Source organism: Balaenoptera ricei, chromosome 5 (genome assembly GCF_028023285.1).
Source record: "Balaenoptera ricei isolate mBalRic1 chromosome 5, mBalRic1.hap2, whole genome shotgun sequence".
Taxonomy (NCBI): domain Eukaryota; kingdom Metazoa; phylum Chordata; class Mammalia; order Artiodactyla; family Balaenopteridae; genus Balaenoptera; species Balaenoptera ricei.
The window spans coordinates 78999723-79005722 of record NC_082643.1 but is presented as its reverse complement, the minus strand read 5'-3'; positions in this window follow the sequence as shown (position 1 = coordinate 79005722).

The window sequence follows — 6000 nt, the reverse complement described above, 5'->3', positions numbered from 1 at the left end:
GTCTAAAAAGGCCTCACATGACCTTCATGCAAAGATCTAAAGGGAGTGAGGAAGTGAGCCACTTGTTGTCTGGGGATAGAGTATTCTGGAGAGAGAGAGCAGGTACAAGTTCAGAGACCTGATTGGGGGGACATGTTTGGAAAATGCGGGGAATGACTTGTGGAATTGGGGGAGGTGGATTGAAGACGTCAGACCTTGTAAGGATTGGGGATTTTCCTCTGACTAAAATAAGAAACCAGTACAGGATGTAGAGTAGAGGAGTCATAGATTCTGATGTACGTCTTAAAGAGTCCTCTGCTTGTCTGTTGGAAATGACTGGAAGGGCACAAGCCTGGCAGGGAAGATCCCGGGGACACTATGGAATAATTCATGCAAGAAAGAAGGTAGAGAGGGAGGTGGTGAGAAGTGGTTAGATTCTACTATTAAATCAGTAAATTCTTCAACTTTACGTCCTCCCTCAACAGGCACTCTGAAAACACAAGGGAAGGTAACTAGCAGTGGTGAGAGTTTTTCTGCTTCTACTTGCATGTGTTTAATACACATTGACCCTCAGTCTCCCTCAGACTGGTCACTCCCATAGACAAACAGGAGGAACAAGAGGCAAACTCATGGTGTAGTGAGACTTCTCTGTACTGTTCATGCTGTCCTGTTGTTCTGAGAAGTTGTGTGTATGTGTGTGTGTGTGTGTTGTGTGTGTGTTGTGTGTGTGTGTATGCACCCATGCAGGGATGGTGGGGAGAAAAACTGGCAGAGCTAACACAAAAGGATACCTGGAATATTACTCGCTCCCATCTGGATTTTTCTTTCTCTAGAACCTGTCTGGTTTTATTGTTGTGGTTGTTCTTGTTGAAATGAAGAAATTCTAGAAAACATGTTGATATTTCCTAAGATAACTTACAAATGAAAATACTTTATAAAATCGTTTCATAGAAAATAGGAAAAGGGAAAGAGAAATGTCATGTCAAGCATCCTGTGACGTGAGTGTGAAGAGAGTATGTTGATTTTTGATATTCCTTGTCCGTTGTGCCCTCAGTGGAAGAGGACCATGAAAGGCACTGGCTGGGGGTGGGGCTGAGGAGGGGCGAGCCCAGAACTGGCCTTTCACTTTTCCGCTGAGATAGTCCCTCCATGTTTATTTCCTCCAGTCCATCCCACGCAGCCCTTTCTTGGTCATCTCCTTTTTCTGTAACATTTAATATACCATCCAATGATCAAAATAAGAACAAATACCAACATAAAAAAAGAATCTCTGTGATATAACTTTATGTCCATGGTTATTTTCCAGATTTTAGGAATCCAGCAAAATAAATTAGTTGCCAATACCAAATTTTAATCCATACCCACATTTAAGATGACCTGAGTAATTGTTCTGTTTGATAAATCTACACATTTATTCAGCATGTCTGGTAGCATCTCCACGCCATATTGACTCTCATGCAAATGAGGCAGTGGCCACCTGATATCTTTTTGGATAACAGCTACCATTCACTTACTTTCTGTAGATTGATTCCTACAACCACCACCTTGTAAGGTAGGTGCTATCACTGTTCAGCCTTTACAGGTAGAGAAGGTGGCTCTCAGAGAGGCCCTGTAACTGCCTCACAGTCACAACTTAACCCATGGTGAGTGCAGAGCCTGGGCTCTTAGCCACTCTGCTATCTTGTCTCTCTAGGGTGAGTCAAGATAAATCTGTTTTCAAAATACACTATAATACATTAATCATAATGAAATTATAGCTCACTACGTCATGCTGAGTCTTTAATGTTTCCTTATACACAGTTCAAGGAATCCAGTGAATAAGTCTGCAAGTGTCACCCAACTTAGGATTTAGATCAGTTACTTACAAGGATTGACATGGATTGAGCCATTATGTTGAGCACTGTCTTGTCGAAGCCACTGTATTTTGGGGTCACTTGTTACAGCACCCTGCCTATGTCCTACCTAACGTACTGTTGCACTTAGAATGAAATCCAAACTCCCAATACTGGATTATAACGTCTCCCAGGAGCTGGTCTTGCTTCCTTCTGGGATCTCATTTCATATAACTCTTCTCCTGACCCTCTGCACTCCAATCATACTGCCCCTTTCTTTGTTCCTTGGCCACATCATGCTTGCCCCAACCTCAGGGCCTACCCTAGTTTTCCCCTCAACTTGGGATGCTCTTCTCTCATCCTTCCTTGGCTGGATCTTTCTTATCATTTAGGTCTTGGCTTAAAGTTTATCTCCTCTAAGGAACCTGATTTGACCACCTAATCTAAAGAGGCCATTTTGGGCTTCCCTGGTGGTGCAGTGGTTAAGAATCCACCTGCCAATGCAGGCGACACGGGTTCGAGCCCTGGTCCAGGAAGATCCCACATGCCGCGGAGCAACTAAGCCCGTACGCCACAACTACTGAACCTGCGCTCTAGAGCCCATGAGCCACAACTACTGAAGCCCACAGGCCTAGAGCCCGTGCTCTGCAATAAGAGAAGCCACCGCAATGAGAAGCCTGTGCACCGCAACAAAGAGTAGCCCCTGCTCACCGCAACTAGAGAAAGCCTGCGTGCAGCAACGAAGACCCGATGAGCCAAAAATAAATAAACAAAATAAATAATTTTTTTTTAATGGGAAAAAAAGGCCGTTTAGATTAACTTGGTGTTCGTTCCCTTCATCCTATTTTATTTCTCTACAAAATAGAGCACTTACCACTCTCTGAAACTTTTGTTCATGTATTTGTTTGTTGATTACTACCCCACCGCTCACACCCATGAGAGAAGGGGTCCGACAATCTTGCTCATCTCTGTATTCCCAGCACAGAGAATAGTGCCTGGTACATGGCATGTGCTCAGTAAATACATTAATGTATATATGAGTAAATGATCTCAATGTTGTATTCCTTAGCACAATGCGGTACATAATATGCTCTCGAAAATATGTATTGGATGAATTAACTGGAGTTATGAATTCCTGTTATAATGCAGTGCATGATAATCAGAGAATGAGTTTAGTGATAGGAATTGATCACTAAGGCATAAAAGAGATAATGTATATAAACCACTTGGTATCACACCTAGCATATCACAAATGGAAGCAGTTATTAGGGCCAAGACTAGGGTGATTTCAGGCACAAATTTTAAGAAGCACCAAGAAACTCAGAAATCAAGATAAATAATATTTTAATAAAATATTTTAAAATTAATATAAAATCCATAATGAACAAAATATCAAATTTTTTCATAAAGACAGGGTTAGTATTACTGATTTTTCCTCTTGTCTCAGGTTCCAGTATGGCTTGGTAGGACATTGGCAGTTATAGTCATTAGGAAGATGAAGTGTTGGGCTTCCCTGGTGGCGCAGTGGTTGAGAATCTGCCTGCCAATGCAGGAGACACGGGTTCGAGTCCTGGTCTGGGAAGATCCCACATGCCGCGGAGCAACTAGGCCCGTGAGCCACAATTACTGAGCCTGCGCGTCTGGAGCCTGTGCTCCGCAACAAGAGAGGCCGCGATAGTGAGAGGCCCGCGCACCGCGATGAAGAGTGGCCCCCGCTTGCCACAACTAGAGAAAGCCCTCACACAGAAACGAAGACCCAACACAGCCATAAATAAATAAAATAAATAAAGATACATGAAATTGCTAAAATTAAAAAAAAAAATATGGGACATGCTCACCATCCGTCCTTTTAAAAAAAAAAAAGAAGAAGATGAAGTGTTTTTAACATTATTGTCTCACAGAGTACTTCAGTTCATAGCAACTTACTGTAAGTTGCTCCTATGTCTAGGAGCTATGGCCCTTGAAAAATGCTATGTCTAGGAGCTAAAGCAACCCAGTTGCTTTATCTGGAATCCCCTGAGTTGAGATGTCATAGCTTTCATGTTTTACCCACCTCTTCTCTCTGCCCAATACCACAACCTCATGTGAAACTTATTTTAAAGAAGTGAGAGGAACTAACTCTTTCTGAACTTCTCTTAATATAATAAGATAAAAAGGTCCTCTCAGGCAATGCATATAAATTATGGCATTTCATTTAAACATTTTTAAAAGTAGGACAAACTTTTGATGAAAGATGCAGTCAATAAATATGTTACTATCATAGTCATGCTACTGTTACTGGGTGCTGAAAGCAGGTGAAAAACAGAATGACTTTCTTTAATAGTTTATGATTTAAAAGTCCAAGTCAAAAGACACCATGAAATGATTATTGGTAGCTTGCCAAAGAATACTTAAACATCTAATTTCTCTTTACCCAATGATGCAAAAAAAAAAAAAAATGGAGTAGGGGTTAAAAACCCATCGAATGTTGAATAATCTTTACAACGTAAGAGTAAGAAAGACTGACATTTTATGAGCGTTTCCCGTTTGCCTGGCACAGAGCTAAATGCTTTCCATACATTCATTATCTTGTTCAATCCTCTCAACAACCCAACAAAATGATGGATATTTTTATCCCCATTTTACAAATGGAGGAGCTAAAACTCAGAGGTTAAGTAACTTGTCCAAGGTGAGCCAGTGAATAAGCGGTAGAGCATGAATTTGAACCCAGACCTATCTGTTCCTTCTGAACCCAAATGGAAGGCATTTCAAACTCTGAAATGAAAGAGTTTAGGGTGTGATTACCGAGGCTAATTCCGTTGCCAGGACTAATTGCCACTGTGGCCTCTTCCTCTCTTCCCACCTTATGTGCCTCTCTCCGAAGCTATTTATACTCTGCTAGGTGTCATAAATTTCCAGAAATCAGCAAAAGGAAACCCAAACTCTCAAGCGCCTGCAAGACAATTCCTCAGGTCAATAGTGATCAATAGTAAGCCCAAGGTCACTCACTAATCATTAACATTTAGATTAGTATAGGCAAAATAATAAATACTGAAAATCTGAACAAGGCTACTTTCCTCCCATTTACTGAATAAGTCTGAAAAATCTAAAAATCTGAACAAATCTACTTTCCTCCCACTTTCTTTAGAAAAGACCCATGCAGCCCTTAGTTCGTTTTCATGAGTGTTACAGCAAACAAAACTAAAGAGTTCTTACCCTCAGGCTTGCAGCGTCTCCGTCAGAGCTGCAGGTGTGGATGATCATAGACAGGACTAGAACTGGCTGGAGGAGTGATTGAATCAAGCTTTTCTGTGAAGCTTACGCTCCTTTGCCCTCTACTGCACAGTGGTGGCATTACATGTTGCATGAGTTCATACAATCTTAGATCACTTTTTAAAGAATTGCAGTAAAATACACATAATGTAAAATTTACCGTTTTAACCATTTTAAGTGTACAGTTCAGTGGCATTAAGTACATTCACATAGTTGTTCACCCATCAGCATCACCCATCTCCAGAACCTTTTCATCATCCCTCCCTGAAACTCTATATCCATTAAGCAGTAACTCCCATTCCTCCCTCTCTTCAGTCCCTGGTAACCACTATTCTACTTTCTGTCCCTATAAATTTGCCTACTCTAGGTACCTCAAATAAGTGGAATCATACAATATTTGTCCTTTTGTGACTGGCTTATTTCATTTAGCATAATGTGTTCCAGGTTCTTCCATGTTGTAGTGTGTATCACAATTTCCTTCCTTCCCTTCTTAAGGCTGAATAATGTTCTGTTGTATGTATATACCACATTTTGTTTATCCATTCATCCATCAATGGATATTTGGGTTGTTTTCACCTTTTGACTATTGTGAATAATGTTTCTATGGACATGGACGTGTACAAATATCTGTGCAAGTCCCTGGTTTCAGTTCTTGTGGGTAGATACCTAGAAGTGGAATTGCTGGATCATATGGCAATTCTACGTTTAAATTTTTGCAGAACTGCCATATACTGTTTCCCACAGCATCTTAGAGCACTTCGATGGTGCTTTACTTCAAGGTTCGAATCAGTCATGCCGCCCATCAAACTGGGTGGGAAGGCCAAGTGATAATAAGAAGAAATAGGAATGGTGGCTCCAAAATTTCAGCAATCTGACTGGAAGAGAGTGGGAAGGGGTTAATTAGAGGCTTTGTCTTGAAACGAAGTGGTAAAACAAG